Source organism: Trichosurus vulpecula, chromosome 3 (assembly GCF_011100635.1).
Source record: "Trichosurus vulpecula isolate mTriVul1 chromosome 3, mTriVul1.pri, whole genome shotgun sequence".
Lineage (NCBI taxonomy): Eukaryota > Metazoa > Chordata > Mammalia > Diprotodontia > Phalangeridae > Trichosurus > Trichosurus vulpecula.
The window spans coordinates 18,828,481-18,846,804 of NC_050575.1; the positions used below are offsets into that span (position 1 = coordinate 18,828,481).

General features: G+C 41.7%; 1 pseudogene; it reads right to left on the reverse strand.

The window, feature by feature from the left end:
• The window catches only part of LOC118841962, a 27,693-nt pseudogene extending 10,236 nt beyond the window's left edge, over positions 1-17,457 (reverse strand).
• Positions 17,458-18,324: the final 867 nt, after the last annotated feature.

Here is an 18,324-nt window from a genome sequence, read left to right on the forward strand (position 1 = left end):
GTGTTCACTCAGACATTATGTGTGACCCTGGGCAAAACACTTAACCACTCTTTGCTTTAGTTTCCTCACCTGTAAAACGGGGATAATAAAAATACCTACCCCATAGAGTTGTTGTGAGGATCAAAGATATGAGATAACATTTGCAAAAGATCAGAGATAACATGAGATTTTTTAAAAAGTGCTTAGCAGCTAGGTGGCACGGAGGCGAGAGTACAGGGCATGGAGCCAGGAAGACCTGGGTTCAAATTTTACCTTAGACACTAGTTTTGGGACCCTGGGAAAGACACTTAACTTCTATTTGCCTCAGTTTCCTCAACTGTAAAATGCAGATCACAATAGCATCTACTTCCCAGGGTCATTGTGATAATCATATGAGATAATATTTGTAAAAGCACTTTACATAGTACATAAAACATAGTGGGCACTTGATAAATGCTTATTCCATTCCTTCCCTCCCTTTGACTGAATCAAGTGCTTTGAATCAGGTAACTTGCCTCTGCTATACTACCTGGGTAACCCTAAAGCAAGTCAGTGTCCTTTGGCCCCAGGTACCTAATCTGAAAAATGGTTGCTAAGGACCCTTATGTTTTAGGACTCTTAAGGTCCCTCCCAGCTCTGACATTCCATGTTCTAGCACTTGTAAAGTCCCTCCCAGCTCTGACATTCCATGTTCTAACACTTTTAAAGTCCCTCCCAGTGTAGTAGCAATTTAGATTTGAAGATCTTTCCTGCCCATTAATGGGCCATGTGGCCTACTTATGTCACAGGAAACCTAGAACACGTGTGGTGGGAGGAGCTTCCTGACAGGAAAAGGAAGTTATGTCACAGGAAATGCTGAGAGAGAGAGAGAGAAAGATGTTATGGCTGCTAATGGCTACCCTTGTGATTGTTAGAACTGAACAGGCTGACTTAGCTGCACTGTGAGTTTGTTTTGGGAAAGACCCCAGCAGGGGGTCAGAGAGGTTTTGGGGTGGTGAGGCTCCAGGCTGTTATATGGTGTTTTAAGTTCCTGGCTGTTATGATAAAGTGGGTTGACTGGCTGTGGGAGCTGAACATTTGGTTATGGGATATGATTTTCTGGTGTCTGAATAAATGGTTTACTTCTTCTACCTCCTATGTGGAGAGTCTTGCATGCTTCGCAATACTGAACCACATAGGCATTTTGACAATTATCATCTACATTGTTATTATCACCTTACTGATACACCCAGCTCTGACATTCCACATTCTAGCACTCTTAAAGTCCCTCCCAGCTCTGACATTCAGTGTTCTAGCACTCTTAAAGTCCCTCCCAGCTCTGACATTCAGTGTTCTAGCACTCTTACAGTCCCTCCCAGCTCTGACATTCAGTGTTCTAGCACTCTTAAAGTCCCTCCCAGCTCTGACATTCAGTGTTCTAGCACTCTTACAGTCCCTTCCAGCTCTGACATTCAGTGTTCTAGCACTCTTACAGTCCTTCCCAGCTCTGACATTCAGTGTTCTAGCACTCTTAAAGTCCCTCCCAGCTCTGATGTTTTATGTTCATTGGTCCTAAGGCTCCTTTCCAGCTCTGATGTTGTACAGTCATCTATGAAAGCTGATAAAAACACATTTGCAAATTAAGGGCACCACAGATCTTATCAAGCTGTGAACTCAGGAAACAGAATTAGGGCTCGCAAAGTTAGCCTTGGCCATTCCGAATCCCTGGTTCTCTTCCTGCCCGGCTTTGGGCAGGGCAAGGCCTACCCCTGGGGGTGTTTCAGGCCTGCTTGACCTCCGGAGCCTGGCCTGCCCTGGTGGAAGGACTCACATGGAGGAGGCCCTGAAGCTCAGCTGATGTCAGCCTGTCTGAAAAGGAATGTGAGCTGGAAAGTGGCATCTGGGTGGGGAGTGAAGAATTTGCCAGGAGGCCGAGAAGGTATTTTTAAACATCGGGTGAAGAGAGGCAAGGAAGGAAGGAAAGGGGCATTGCCAGGGCCAGCCTGGGTGTGCAGACATCGACATGCTGGACTCTGCGCCCTGAGTCTGGTCTGGGTCAATAAGAAGCTGCTGATGGAAGAACCACTGTTCCCATTCACCTTTACTCATTGGGTAGAGCCATCCTACTGGAGCTTGCAGCAGGGATCAGGTTCGAGGGAGAGAACACCCAGACCTTGACAGGCTTCTTGCTTGCCGGCTCATTCGGTCCTTTCAGTCGTGTTGGACTCTTCGCGACTTTGTTTGGGGTTTTCTTGGCAGAGACACTGGAGGGGTTCGCCATTTCCTTCTCCAGTTCATTTTACAAATGAGGAAACAGAGGCAAACAGGGTGAAGTGACTTGCCCAGGGTCACACTAATGTCTGAGGCCAGATTTGAACTCAGGAGGATGAGTCTTCCTGACTTGAGGCCGGGCACTCTGTGCACTATGGGGCCACCTAGCTGCCCAGGGCTTTTAGCCGCAGCCACTTTTTTTAAAGGGATAAATGTCCATCGATAACAGTAACAAATATAATAATAAGAAATAAACATTTCCATAGTGCTGTACTTTTATTATCATATAGCATAAACATCCCCATTTTATAGATGAGCACCATGAGCAGCATGGTGTAGTGCAAGGAATGCTGCATTTGGAATCAGAAGACTTGAGTTCAAATCCTGACTCTGTAACTGCTGGTGTTTCCTTGGATAATCATTTAATCCCCCCACCCCCCCCCATCCCCGCCCCGGGGCCCATCTGTTCCTGTGGAGTGTCCACCAGGCTCTTTCTCACCCCAGGTGATTTCAACCAATAGTTTTAGGTTTTGTGTCCATTCTGGCTTTGGGAGTTTAGTTATGAAACAGAAGGCAAAAAGCTCATAAAATACACCCCCCTTCTGGTGATCTCCTTGACCACCAGTCTATGAGTGAGGTCCCAGCTTAAATATTCTGAGAAATATAAAACTGCCCCAGAGCTTCTTCTCTGCCCTGCCTCCATTCAGCCTAGCCACCTTAGCATACTCAGTTGGCATTTATAATCAGTACTTAGCCCAGTGCCTGGCATACAGCAGGCACTAAATAAATGTTTATTGACTGACTGATTTACAATCATCACAGGGTGAGAAATCTGTGTAAAGGGAGTAGATAGATGTAAAGACTTTTTCTACGGGGAAAGTCTCCATCTCAGCAGATGGTTTTGCCAAGAGAGAAGATGCCTTCAGATGCTTGCCTTCACAGCTGGTAGGAATAAGTCCATCACCACTGCTGCTTTGTCCTGTTTGCTGGTGCTCTGTCTGCTTGAGGTAGATGTCTGGTCTCACCGCACCCACCCCCAAACTCATATTCTCTCATCCCAATCTTCTACCCTTCCCTCCTCACACTGGGATCCACAACTCCCACCCCCAGGGAACTATCTCATTAGTCCCTAAAGCTTTCAGAAGGGGCTACTTGTAAAATAAGAGGACTGGATTAGAATGATGGGCCTTTCCAGCTCTAAATACAGTGTATCCCAAAAATCTTGATGCAGTTTTAAGCTATCAAAGTTTACAATCACACCAAGATCTTGGGGACATGCTATACATGATCCTGAGGCTTGGAAAGGACTTATTCAAGGTCATAGAACTAGTACAGCAGAGCCAATACCTAAAAACAGGCATTTTTTTAGTTTACTGTACCCACACCACCCCACCAGTTTCTAAACTACCAAGTGACATATGCTAGCACTCTGGCTACATGAATGTCCCTCAATATCCACTATGAAATTGCTATCACTTGTTTCCCTTTGTAGGTATGACCCCAATGGAGAAAGAGCCAAACTTATGTCTCTCTTCTCCTCTCAATCCTACAGGTCCCCAGTCTCCATACACTTGAACCTAGGTCTTCTGATGTAGAGGGCAGGGTTCTTTCTCGCACCACACATTCCCTGACCCCTCAGAATACTGCAGCACCAGGAATAAACAACTGTATTTAATGCTCAATTTGGGCAGCTGCAGGCAGGTGCTCCATAAATGTTTGTTCCCTTCCTTCCCATTTCAATGAAGTTCAATTCAATTGAAATAATCAGATTGATTCTGTGTCTTTTTAAAAATTGATCTTATTTACAGTTAATTGATTTTCTCCTGGAACTGCCCAAGTCATTGTTCTTTGTCTCTGAGCTTAAATTCAGAAATTTAGCTGGCTTGTAATGAGTTAGGTTTGGAAATCTGGTTCTCCTATTAATCACTGTTCTGTTTTTGTGTCAACGAAATCTATTACCCTTAAAGGTTGCAGGTGGACACCATGGAGTCTGGTCTAGTGTCTTTATACCACCAAGCTATCCTTCAAGGATGTCTGGTTTGTTATCCAAAGAAGTCTGGTTTGCTATCTCTATCCTTGCAGATACAGCTGCCCAAAAAACAATGAACATTTCTTAGTCACAGGAGGAAAAGAGGAGGTTGTTGCTAGCCCTCATTCCTAATTTCCATCCAATCATATTTTCTTTCACTTTTGAGGTTAGTCTTCCTATTTTTGATACTCCCCAAAGCTATAAAAGAACTGGGGTCTTAGCTTTGCTGAGGAAGTTGAAATCCTACTTATTGGTAAATTTGCAGTTTAGTAATAAATTGATTATACTCAGTATTTTGTACTTTGGTTTACCTTAATTTTAACTGTTACACAACAGATATAAAAGGACAAAAACAAAAGTCTCCGCCCTCTATGTCCTTACATTATACTGAGTGGGCACAACATATATGCAGAGATCTCCAGACAAGCATGTGCCTGGCATAGAGTAGGCGCTTAATAAATATTGATTGATTGGCTGATCAAGGAAAACTTCATGACTAAAGCCTTGAAGGAAAATAAGGATTCTGGGAGACAGAGATAAGGGCAGTATCTGCTCTAGGAATGGGGGATAACTTGTGCAGATGTACAAAGGCGGGAGTTGGAATGTCAGGGTCAGGAAAGAGCTAATATTCTAGTTCATTTGTGTGGCACAGGTTCTAGTCTCTCACTCTCCTAACCTACACTGCCAGATTGGCTCCCCAGAGTCCAACTACTTCCCTCAGAGCTCTAGGAATATCCCTGAGGGGTTGGGGGTTGTCTAGCACTATACTTTATGAGCCTCTGTTTGGTTGGTTGGTATCCTATAATATCATTCAAACAATTGCCATTTCTCTGAAGTTGATTAAGCAATTAATATTAATTAGGTTTTACAAAATGATATGTGCTGATCTTTGAGCATGCCTAGTTTACATGGAGTGTGGCTTCCTTGACTGGCTCTCTAAGTCTTTAAAAGTAGTGCCATCAAACTAGCCATTCTCTTTCCACCGTCTTTTAGGCCAGGCTCCTAGATGCTTCACCCAGTATGAACTGAACCAATGACAGGGAATGGGACTTGGCCTTCCCCTGCCCCTCGGGGCATTTATTTTTGTGTTGTTTGTCCTTCTCAGTTTGAGGTGCTGGAGGTGATCTTCATGGACAGGCAGCTGAAGCTAGGGCAACCTTGGAGCCAGGATTGCAGGCCAGCAAAGAAGTCCTGACAATTCATGGTGCTCAAACTCCAGGGCTTTTGGGGGGGGGATTCAGAACTGGAACTGTGTTCTATGAAAAGCAAGCTAAACTATGAACCTCATTCCCACTTCCCTTCCCTAGAGACTGAGATGGTACAGGAGGGGGAGGGGGGTTATGCCTCCCACATGTTGGAGGGAGTTTATTTTGTGATTTTCTTTTGAAGTAAATATTTCCTTTGTATGAGTTCCACTGTGTTACACTAAGAAGGCATAGTAAGGAGTGAAATATAAAAATATCCCCTTCAAACTGAGAGTCTCACTCTCACCTTTGCACATACAACCAAACCCCAAGGAGAGCAGACTCAAAATATTTACTACCTACTCCACCCCCATTTAAGGGTGGCAGCAGTGGCAACTAGGTGTCACAGTGCATAGAGCACTGGACCTGAGTTAGGAAGACCTGAGTTCAAATCCAGCCTCAGATACTAGCTAGCTGTGTGACCCTGGGCAAGTCGTTTAACCTCTATCTGCCTTGGTTTCCTCAACTATAAAATGGGGATAATAAAGTGGGAGTAGCAACAGCACCTACCTCCCAGGGCTATCTTCAGGGTAAAAAGAGATAGTAATTGTAAAATGCTTTGCAAACCATAAATGTTGGGTGGTAGTGGCAGCGGGGGGATGGTGATGGTAGTAGTAGTAGTGGTGGTGGTGGTGGTGGTAATAGTAGTAATGGTGGTGGTGGTGGTGGTGGTAGTAGTAGTAGTGGTGGTGGTGGTGGTGGTGGTAGTAGTAGTGGTAGTTGTTGCTGTGGTTCCTAGCTTAGGGAGTCCTTTTTTTTTTCCATTCCAGGAGTCGCCACTAGGTTCACCTCAGGGTATGGCATAGCCAAAGGACAAATGTACTTCTTCCTTGTGGGGGACAAAACATCTCAGCTACCAGGCTGATTCAAAGCTGGACTAAATAAAGTAGGTCACAGCCGACGACTGACTTCTCACCAGATTTGGCCTCTGTGCATACCATACTCCGTTGCTGAGAGGGACCTTGATAACTTTTCTGAACTTTCAGAACTCAAAATCCTGATCTTGTCCAATCTGTCTCAAATACTTATTCACCTAAGATCAGGAAGAAATAAGCGCAACAGAGACAAAAGAAGTAAAGGTATAAATGCATTCACAGGCATGTGACCGAGTGGGAAAAAGGGCCTGGTAATTCTCTTCAACCTGGAGGTCCACAGCAGGTCTTGCTTTGCCCTCCACCAGGAAAGAAAGAGACATAGACAGAGAAAGACCAAAAAAAAAAAAAGGCAGAGAAAGAGACAGAGACAGAAACAGAGAGAAAGAGACAGGGAGAGACAGAGACAAAAAAAGACAAAGAAAGAGACAGTGAGAGATACAGAGAGAGAGACAGGCAGAGAAAGAGACAGAAATAGAGAGAAAGAGAGAGAGGGAGACAGAGACAGAGAGAGACAGTTCACTTGAACCTTTGCATTCATACTCAGTTTTTGTCTCTACAGCTAACTAAAGAGTTTTTTTTGTTTTTTTTTGTTTTTTTTTGTCACAGTGCAGTAAGTCACCAGGAAATAGAGGATACTTTGCATTTTCTGAAGCAGGGGCAGGGCCCCTTCATCTATGTATGTCTAGAAGCAGGATCCTTAAGCTTTGATTAGCATGCTCGAATGACTGAGTCCTTAGTAACCAATATCACATCCAAAAAGTAGAGATTGTGAAGGAGAATTGTAGGAAATAAAACTAGAAAAGTAGGCCTAGGTGCTAGATTTTTAAGAGATTCATTTAGCTGATCTGTATTTTCACAGCACCCAAAACAGCATTAGTCACATCTCTTGTTTTCACACCCCTCATCTCATGTAAGCCATAAAGTAAGTTGTTTGTGGCAGCTGAACTAGATTCCCAAAGCTAGTATTAAATGAGGGCCTAGATCTGATTCGCCACCCCCCCAAGAAGGAGCCCTAACCCCAACCAGCTGTGTCACACATGTGAACCATTGAACAAGGACCATGAGAGAAAATATGTGAATGACTTAGTACAACCCATCCCCACTGTTGGAGAGAGCCCAAAGCTCACATCTCCCTGATAATAGATCAGGAGGCTCACCTTTGTGGAGATCACTGGATTTTGACTATTCTGGAGGAGATAGTGTGGTCTCACAGCCCTGCCTCACTTAAATCCAATTCACACCCAAGTCAAAACATCAACACATGATGTCATTTGTCCTCTTCAAAAAGAAAGGATGAGGAGCAGCTGGGGGTGCAGCAGGTAGAGCACTGGCCCTGGAGTCGGGAGGACCTAAGTTCAAATCCAGCCTCAGACACTTGACACCCTTACTAGCTGTGTGATCTTGGGCAAGTCACTTAACCCCAATTGCCCTGCCTTTCCCCTGCCAAAAAAAGAAAAGAGGATGAACAACAATAAGAAGAAAAAGCAGCATATCCTGCTATACTAGGGGCAACGTGTTTCCATGGAAAGAACACTGATCCGGAGAGGTGGCTTGCCATCCCAGCTCTACTACCTCCGATCTGAAAAGGTGACTACTTTGTGCAAAGGTGCCGTCCTTTCACTGGGCATTCCACCCCTTCTCTGGTTCTTAGTTTTCTCCTTTGGACTAAGTGATCTTTAGGGTCCCTTCTGTCCTTAAGTTCTATGCTCTTTTTTCTCTTTTTAAAGAGAAGATAATTATTTTTTTCTCAATTACATGTAAAAACAATTTTTAACATTTTTTAAAAAATTTTGAGTTCCAATTGTCTCTCTCCCTCTGTCCCCTGTACCCCCACCTGAGAGGCTAAGCAATTTGATATAGATTATACATGTGCAATCATACCAAACATATTTCCATATTGGTAATGTGGGGGGAAAAACACAGACCGAAAAAAAAGCCCACAAAAAATAAAGTGAAAACCAGTGTGCTTCAATGTGCATCCAGACTCCATCGGTTTTTCCTGTGGAGGTGGATTATGCTCTTTATTCTCACTAGATAACTCAATTGTTAAAAAGGGGATAATGATAGCACCTACCTCCCAGGGTTGTTGTGAGGATGAGATGAGGTAATATTTTTAAAGCACTTTATGCCTGGCACATAGGAGTAGGTGCTTTTAAAAAAATTGATTCATGCAATTTTCTTTCTTTCGCTTCTTTTATTCATTATTATAAGTGATGCGAGGCAGTTAGGGAGGAAAGAAATAATAAGAAACGTCGTTGTTCAGTCGTGTCTAACTCTATGTGACACCATGGACCACAGTACTCCAGGCCCTTCTATCCTGCACTCCCTCCCAAAGCCTGTCTAAGCTCGTGTTCGTTGCTTCTATGACACTATCTCTCCATCTCACCCTCTGCTGTCGCCTTTTCCTTTTGCCTTCAATCTTCCAATCAGGGTCTTTTCCAGTGAGCCCTGTCTTTTCATTATGTGACCAAAGTATTTAAGCTCCAGCTTCAGTATTTGACCTTCCAGAGAATAGACTGAGCTAATTTCTTTAAGTATTGACTGATTTGATCTCCTTGTTATCCAAGAGACTCTCAAAAGTCTTCTCCAGGACCACAGTTCAAATCTTCGATTCTGTAGTGTTCAGCCTTCCTTATAGTCCAACTCTAACAGCTATACATTGCTACTGGCAAATCTATAACTTTGACTATACAGACCTTTGTGAGCAAGGTGATGTTCGTGCTTTTTGGAATTCTGTATTTAGCATTGCCGTAGCTTTCCTGCCAAGGAACAAATATTTTTTAATTTCATGGCTGCAGTCGCTGTCTGCAATGATCAAACTGAACACCTCTACCTGATCCTTTTCTGGCCTATTCATTCATTTATTAGGCACCAACTGAGTGCCACTTCCTATTCCAAGTCCTGAGAAAGAAACTGTGTTGATATGAGGCAATCTCTACCCTTATGGACAGTATACTCTAATAAGGGGAAAAGAAGATACACGTATAATAGTATCAATACATGAAAAATAGATTTCAGAGTTGCTCCTCTGCAGGTTTCTCTCCTACCATCCCCTACACTTAGGCATTTCTCATAACCTCTGTCTTCATATTTTGCATAACGATACATTTGTGGCCTATGTAGAATTGCTTGCCTTCTCAAGTAGCGTGGGTAGGGAGGGAGGAAGGGAGAGAATTTGGAACTCAAAGTTCTAAAAACAAATGTTTAAAAAAAAAGTTGTTTTTACATGTAACTGAGAAATAAGATATACAGGCAATGGGGTATAGAAATCTATCTTGTCCTATAAGAAAGTAAGGGGAAAGGGGATAAGTGGTGGTGTGGGGGGAGTGGGATGGTAGAAGAAAAGGCTGATTGGGGAAAGGGGCAATCAGAATTTATGCCATCTTAGGGTGGGGGGGGAGGGTAGAAATGTGGAGAAAATTTGTAACTCAAAATCTTGTGGAAATCAACGTTGAAAACTAAAAATATTAAATAAATCCAAGTTCATTGGTGATATAGAAAAAGAAAAAATAACCCCTGTCTTCAGTCTTCTTTTGTTCTCTTTGTACACTCTTCCTTGGCAATTTCATCCACTTTTATCTTTAACAGTAACTCAAAGTAGATGATACTCAGAGCTATAAGCCCTGACCTCTCTCCCTACCTAAGTACTTTATTTCAACACTGATTTAGTAAATACTGAATATGTATTCTGTTCATGACCCTGTGTCTGACACTTGGAGGATCCAAAGTCATGGGTTCTCTGTCCACGGAGTCCAGAGGGAGGTGCTCATAAAGACATATATATTAACAGTTGCAATACACAGGAGAGTCTGATAAATTCATGAAGTACAAATAAACAAGAGATCATATGTTTACATGAGTATCTCCACAACTGTTACAGGAAGGAGAAATAGATGAGGAAACCAAACCAAAATCTTTACATCTATAACTTTTCCCACTCCCTGGCCCCACTGCTCCTTATTCTTCCCTCTAGAGCCAGGAAGAATAGGCCTAATCCCCTTTTCATATGACAGCCCTTCAAATACTTGAAGGCATCTAACGTGTAACAAATAGTATTGCTTCTTTTCTCCTGGGAATAAAAGAATATAATTGATGTTTAGATTTCTACTGTAAAAGTTTAAAAGCACTCAAGCTAACACTATATCAAATACAGGACATATTTAATTTAAGCTGATAAAAATGTGAAGAAAAAACTCCTACCCAGACTCAAACAATTTCCCCAAAACTATTTTTCCTCCTTTAGTGGACCTTCATCTTCCATAGAGACTACCCTGGGTTCTTCCTCCCACCCAAAGGACAAAACCTTTAAGGTCATTAGAGAGTTGAGCCCTTCTGCTTTAGTTAACCCTGGCTCCACAGAGACCTATTTGCTCCTCCTTATTTGTAATACTACCTCGTGATTTAAGGGTTCTCCCAAAGCAGTCAGTATTTGTGGTCATTAAAGAGTCAATTATTTTCCCCCTGGTGACTTCATCCTATTTTAGGGACATCTACATTTCTCTCTCAGACTTAGAGTACGACCCACGTTGGGGGGTGCCTGAAAGATGAAAGAATTTAGGGGGCTTACTATAGTTCAGGTTCCCACTTCCAGTACCTGCATACACTACTTGGCTCACAATATTAATGAAATACAAAGTCTGTATTTGTTCTATAACATCATGATTCTACCCTTTTTTGCCCTGGCTCCTGCTTAGAGGAGAAACAAGGGAATGACAAATCTTTAACAAGAGAGAGAGTCATGGAATACAGAACTTATATGAGAAGCCACCCAGCAGGGAGCTAGGGCAGAGGAAGAGAGATTGGCATAGCAGGGAACCATATGTACTGAGAAGCAAGCATGACCTATCCTTTTACTGTTACAGTGAACCAAGTGGGTTGGAAACCATGTAGTCCAGGAAGGTGGGGGATGGGAAAAAGGTAGATTATCTTACATTCTAGAATTCTTTCCCCCATGGAAATTAAGAGAGTTTGAATTGTATATAGGCCCTTTATGTATTTTTGTTACATAAGTCCAACTTGCCCTATATTCACTGTCTTCTTAGCCTGAGAGCCAGATATGGATATTCCCAGTGAAGGCGTGAACAAAAGTGTGTGTGCGTGTGTAAAATGTACAAACCAGATATTTTTATTCTTTGGGTTTGTTTTTGGGGTTTTTTTTGCATGGGAATATGAGTCACAGAGACTTTTTCCCATGTTTCCCTGCTTTAAATTTATACCTGTGTCAGGAGCAATCACGACATGAATTAGAGAAGAGAATTCAGAAATCTTCCATCTAGTCCAAACCATACTGAACAGGTATCTTCTCTCTAATGTCCCCACCAAGTGGTCATCTTTCCTCCATTTGAAGACCTCCAGTCCTAGGGAATTCACTGCCAACTAAGGTAGTCTGTTCCATTTTATTAATAACAAAATTTTACATTAAATTTAAAAACTATCTTCTTTAGAGTGGAAATATTTCTCCCTTGGGGGAGAAATTAGTTCCTTCTCTAATATCTTTTCAGGTTGCAGCAGCTTGTAAGCAAGTGGCTCTGTGTCACTTGTGGCCATTTGCATGCAGAGATACACAAAAATTTTAAAATCCCTATAACATAGGCTATATAGAGCATGTGAAGTTATTCACTGCCTGCTTCCAGCCAACCACATGTGTGACTCAGCATTTGAGTATGCCAGAGATGACAAACTCTCTGACTGTTTCTCACCATGTGTTGACCCAGCCTTGAAAGGACTTCATGTTTTGGCATGACACAGCAACCCCAAATGATTGCTTGGTCCTCCCCTTGCCCCTTGACAAGTCAGTTAAAAGAAAAGACAACTTTCCAGCTCAATGTGACAAGTATTGTACTCTGTCTCTACACTCTCCATAAGGAGGGTGGAAGAGCAGGGCTGTGCTCTTTCCCCGACCCTGCCTTCATTCCCACATAGACTCAACTATGGACTCTCAACTACGTGAGGTTGTATGTAGGCCCTGGCTGCCTTTTCCATTTTGTTTTCTTTCCTAAGTAGCTTACCAAACATCAGCCTAGAAGCCAATATGTTCCAGCATGGAGGTGAATCTTGTGAGTTTGAAAGGTCCAAAGGTCCTGGGTCCAATGAGTGGAGCTGGCTGGAGGCAAGGGAAAGTTCTGCACTGGAGAAGAGAACATCAACTGGTCCATGCCTGACCTGTTTTTATCAGCAGAAAATGTACCAGGAATTGTTTGGATAATGCAGATTGAGGGTGAAATGTTAAATGCCTAATCAGCAGCACCACAAACTGCTTTATGTGATAAGATTTATGTATCAGTATCCCAGTAGATTATAAAAGTAATTGTAAGTTAAGTTACTGAATCCCATCTTTAAATCATTCTGTCAATGTATACTATGAGTCTTTAATGCTTACCATGTCTTTTGAATATAGGAATAAAATAACTGTCCCATATCCATTTCATATTCCCTTTTTGCAGAAATCTTTGATATTAATTTAAATCTAAGCTTTGAATAATTTGTCCCTGAGTCCCAGGGTAGGGTCTTAATATACCAAAGAATGGGAAAAAGGGGGAACTTAGGCACCTCTTATTATAGGCCAGGTTCTTGTAGGCTTGAACTCAATGTGGTATAATGTAAAGTGCACTAAACTAGGGGTTAAAAGATCTGGGTTCTACTGTTTTGTTTACATTCCTACATGGAAAGATGATGTGTGTAATTCATGAGACCTTTCTCAGTATTAGGGTAGTTGAAGGGAATATGCATATAGATAGATAGATAGATAGATAGATAGATAGATAGATAGATAGATGATGGCACAGGGTGAGTTGAATATGAAGGGATACTATCTAAAAAGATAAAATTAAATTTAGGTGTGAGAGAGGAATATATTGAGAGAGGGAGAAAGGGAGAGATAGAATGGGGTAAATTATCTTGCATAAAAGTGGCAAGAAAAAGCAGTTCTGTTGGAAGGGAAAAGGGGGCAGGGGAGGGGGAATGAGTGAATCTTGCTCTCATCAGATTTAACTTGAGGAGGGAATAACATAAACACTCAATTGGGTATCTTACCCCACAGGAAAGTAGGGGGAAGGGGATAAAAAAGGGGGGATGATAGAAGAAAGGGCAGATAGTGGAGGAGGTAATCAAAAGCAAACACTTTTGAAAAGGGACAGGGTCAAGGGAGAAAACTGAATAAAGGAGGACAGGATAGGATGGAGGGAAATATAGTTAATCTTTCACAACATGATTATTGTGGAAGTGTGTTGCATAATGATACATGTGTGGCCTATGTAGAATTGCTTGCTTTCTTAGGGAGGGTGAGTGGGGAGGGAAGAGGGGAGAGAATTTGGAACTCAAAGTTTTAACAGCAGATGCTCAAAAAAAAGTTGTTTTTTGCATGCAAATGGGAAATAAGATATATAGGGAATGGGGCATAGAAATCTATCCTGCCCTACAAGAAAGTAAGGGGGAAAGGGATTGGGGTGGGGAGTGGGGTGACAGAAGGGAGGGCTGACTGGGGAATGGGACAATCAGAATATACGCCATCTTGGAATGGGAGAAAGGGTAGAAATGGGGAGAAAATCTGTAACTCAAAATCTTGTGGAAATCAATGTTAAAAACTAAAATGTTAAATAATAACATATAAACTAACAAAAAATTAAATTAAATTAAAAAAAAAGATCTGGTTTCTACTTCCAGCTTTGTCACTATCTTCCTGGGTAACACGGATCCTGTCACTTGCCTTTTGGAGGCTCATTTTGTTCATCTGTAAATTGGAGATACTTATGCTCCCTATTTCACAGAACTATGGTTAGTATTAAATGAGATAACAAATTAATGCATTTTGTAAACCATAAAATAGATTTAAGGTGGCATACACATATATGCATAATGCATTTATATTCATCTATTTATTTATTTATATGTATATGTATGCATGTGTGTGTGTATATGTGCACGCACGCACACACACACACACACACACACACACACACACACATATATATGTTGTTGTACAGTCCTTGTCATATCTGATTCTTTGTGACCCCATGGACCATAGCATGCCAGGCCCTTCTATCCTCCACTACTTCTAAAAGTCTGTCCAAGCTCATGTTCTATGACATGTCTATGTCTTCTATGACACTGTCTCTCCATCTTACCCTCTGCTGTCCCCTTTTCCTTTTGCCTTCAATCTTTCCCAACATTAAGTCCTTTTCCAGTGAGCTCTGTCTTCTCATTATGTGGCCAAAGTATTTAAGCTCCAGCTTCAGTATTTGACCTTCCAGTGAATAGTCTGAGTTAATTTCTTTAAGAATTGACTGATTTGATCTCCTTGCTGTCCAAGGGGCTCTCAAAATCTTCTCCAGCACTACAATTCAAAAGCGTTGATTCTATAGTGCTTAGCTTTCTGTATAGTCCAACTCTCATATCCATACATTGTTACTGGAAAAACCATAGCTTTCACTATATGGACCTTCTGCAGCAGGTGATATCCCTGCTGTTTAGTATGCTATCTAGATTTGCCATAGCTTTCATTCCAATGAGCAAGTGAATTTAATTTCATGGCTACAGTCGCTGTCTGCAGTGATCTTTGAGCCCAAGAATGTCAAATCTGATATTGCTTTCATTTCTTCTCCCTCTATTTGCCAGGAAGCATAATGGGACCAGTTGTCATGATCTAAGTTTTTTTTTTATGTTAAGCTTCAAACCAGCTTTATACTCTGTTGTTTCACCCTCATCAAGAATTTTCTTAATTCTTCACTGTTGATATTTCTCCTGGAAATTTCACCTTTTGATTCATCCAGCCTGGCATTTTGCATGATGTACTCTGCATATAAGTTAGATAAACAAGGTGACAATATACAACCTTGTCATACTCCTTTTCCAATCTTACACCAATTTGTTGTTCCATGTTCAGCTCTGTTGCTTCTTAGCCTGCATACCAGTTCCTCAGGAGATAAATAAGATGATCTGGTACTCCTATCTCTTTGAGGACTTACTACATTTTGTTGTGATCCGTACAGTCAAAGGCTTTAGTGTAGTCAATGAAGCAGAAGTAGATGTTTTTCTGGAACTTCCTTGCCTTTTCCATAATCCAGAAAATGTTGGCAATTTGGTCTCCAGTTCTTCTGCCTCTTCAAAAACCAGCCTACTCTTCTGCAAACTCTCAATTCACATATTGTTGAAGCCTAGCTTGAAGAATCTTAAGCATAGCTTTGCTGGCTTGTGAAATGAGTGCAGTTGTTCAGTAATTTGAAAATTCTTTGGCATTGCCCTTCTTTAGGATTGGAACGTTAACTGATCTTTTCCAATCCGGTGGCTACTGTGGAGTTTTCCAAGTTTGTTGCATGTTGAGTGCGACACTTTAACAGCCTCATCTTTTAGGATCTTAAATAGCTTAGCTGGAATTCTATCACCTTCACTAGCCTAACTATTGTTAGCGATGTTTCCTAAAACCCACATGACTTCATTCTTCAGGATGTCTGGCTCTAGGTCAGCAACCAACCACACCATTATGACTATTTGTGATGTTAAGATCTTTCTTGTATAGTTCTCTATATTCTTGCCCCTCTTCTTAATCTCTTGTACTTCTCTTAAGCCTCTATCATTTTTGTCTTTTATCATGCCCATTTTTGCATGAAACATTCCCTTGATATCTCTACTTGCTTTGAAGAGATCTATTGTCTTTCCCACGCTATTGTTTTCTTCTATTTCTCTGTGTGGCTCATTTAAGAAAACCTTACCCTGAGGTAGCTAGGTGGCAGTGAGTAGAGCACCAACCCTGGAGTCAGGAGGACCTGAGTTCAAATCCAACCTCAGACACTTGACACACGTACTAGCTGTGTGACCTTGGGCAAGTCACTTAACCCCAATTGCCCTGCCTACCCCCTCCAAAAAAAAAAGAAAAAAAAGAAACCTTATCCCTCCTTGCTATTCTTTGGAATTCTGCATTCAGTTGGGGATATCTTTCCCTTTCTCCTTTCACTTCTTTCCTCAGCTATTTGCAAAGCCTTGTCAGATAGCCATTTTGGTTTTCTTGCTCTTCTTTTTCATTGGAATGTTTTTTGTTGCTGTCTCCTATAAAATATATTGTGAACCTCTGTCCATAGTTCTTCAGGCATTCTATCTACCAGATTGAATCCCTTAAATCTATTCATCACTTCCATTTCGTATTCATAAGGGACCTTACTGAAGTCATACCTGTTTGGTCTGATGGTTTTCCCCACTTTCTTCAATTTAAGACTGAATTTAGTAATAAAAAGCTCATGATCTGAGCCACAGTCAGCTGCGGCTCTTGTTTTAAATGACTGTATAGAGCTTCTCCATCTTTGGTTCCAAAGTATATAATCATTCTGATTTTGATATTGACTGCCTGGTGATGTCCATGTGTCACCTTCTGGCTTGTTGAAAAGGGTGTTTGCTATGACCAGCAAGCTATCTTGACAAAGCCATAGTAGTCTCTGCCCTGCTTCATTTTGTACCCCAAGGACAAACTTGCCTATTATTCCCATTATCTTTTGATTTCCTATTTTAGCATTCCTACTTTAGCATGAAAATGACATACTTTTTTGGTGTTATTTCCAGAAGAAGTTGAAGGTCTTCGGAGAACTGATCAACTTTGGCCTCCTCAGTTTTAGTTGTTGGAGCACAGACTTGTATTACTGTGATGTTGAACTGAATCGCCTTAAATTTGAACAGATATCATTTAGTCATTTTCGAGATTATACCCCAGGACTGTTCTTCTCACCCTTTTATTGACTGTGAGGGCTACCCCATTTCTTCTAAGGAATTCTTGCCCACAGTAATACATGTAATGACCATCTGAATTAAGTTCACCCATTCCCATCCATTTAAGTTCACTGCCACCCAAGATACTGATGTTTAATCTTTCCTTATGCTGCTTGACCACATCCAGGTTACCTTGGTTCAGAGATCTTCCATTCCAGGTTTGTATGCAATATTGATCTTTACAGGACTGGATCTTCCTTCTGTCACCAGACACATCTGCAGCTGAGCTTCCTTTAGGCTTTGGCCCAGCTGCTTCATTAACACTGGAGCTACTTGCAGTTGTCATCCACTCTTCCTCAGAAGCTTGTTGGACACCTGAGGGACTCATCTTCTGGTGTCATATCTTTTATCATTTTAATATTGTTCATGGATTTTTCTTGACAAAGATACTGGAATCGTTTATGATTTCCTTCTCAAGAAAGTCACCTTTTGTCAGAACTCATCCTCTACGACCTGTCCATCTCGGGTAACCTGGCGTAGCATAGCTCATTGTTTCATTGAGCTACAAAAGCTGATGTGCCTAAGGGCACATAAAACTGGAGGCCAAAACAGAGTGGAGGAGTGGCTGGAGAAGAGCAGCCAGCAAGCCAGTTTGGATAGGGGACTTAGCAGTGTCCTAAGCCTATTGGCTGCCATTGAAGAGGAGACAGGGGGATCAGCCAAGAGGACCCTGGACTTGTGACCCACAGATGATAGGACATTGATGGTACAAGAGGCAATGAATGGAAAAGCTACCAGGGGACTTTTGCTACCCATCTGTGGGAGTGGCTGATAAGGAGGTCTGAGTCTTGGCACCCCAATTGTGTTTCTAGAACTCCTGGATTTGTATTTGTCTATGACCTGGTAAAGGACTATCTGGGTCTGCAAGAACCTGAGAGGGCACAACTCACTCATTATTTGTTTTTTTAATATATTTCATTTTATTCCTTTTATTTTTATGGGCATGAGTAAGGAGCTATATATAGACAAACTGTATACATAGACAAACTGGTCAACTCCATTATACCATGCTCATGCAATTTCAGTTCTGGAAACAAAGCAGATGCTCATTGATTGAGGAATGATTAACCTCATTCCAGTATTTGTATGTAATGGAATATTACTGCATAAGAAATTAATATGAAAACCATGGAGAAGCACAGGAAGACTTATATGAACCTAATATAGAGTGAAGCAAGCAGAACCAGGAAAACAA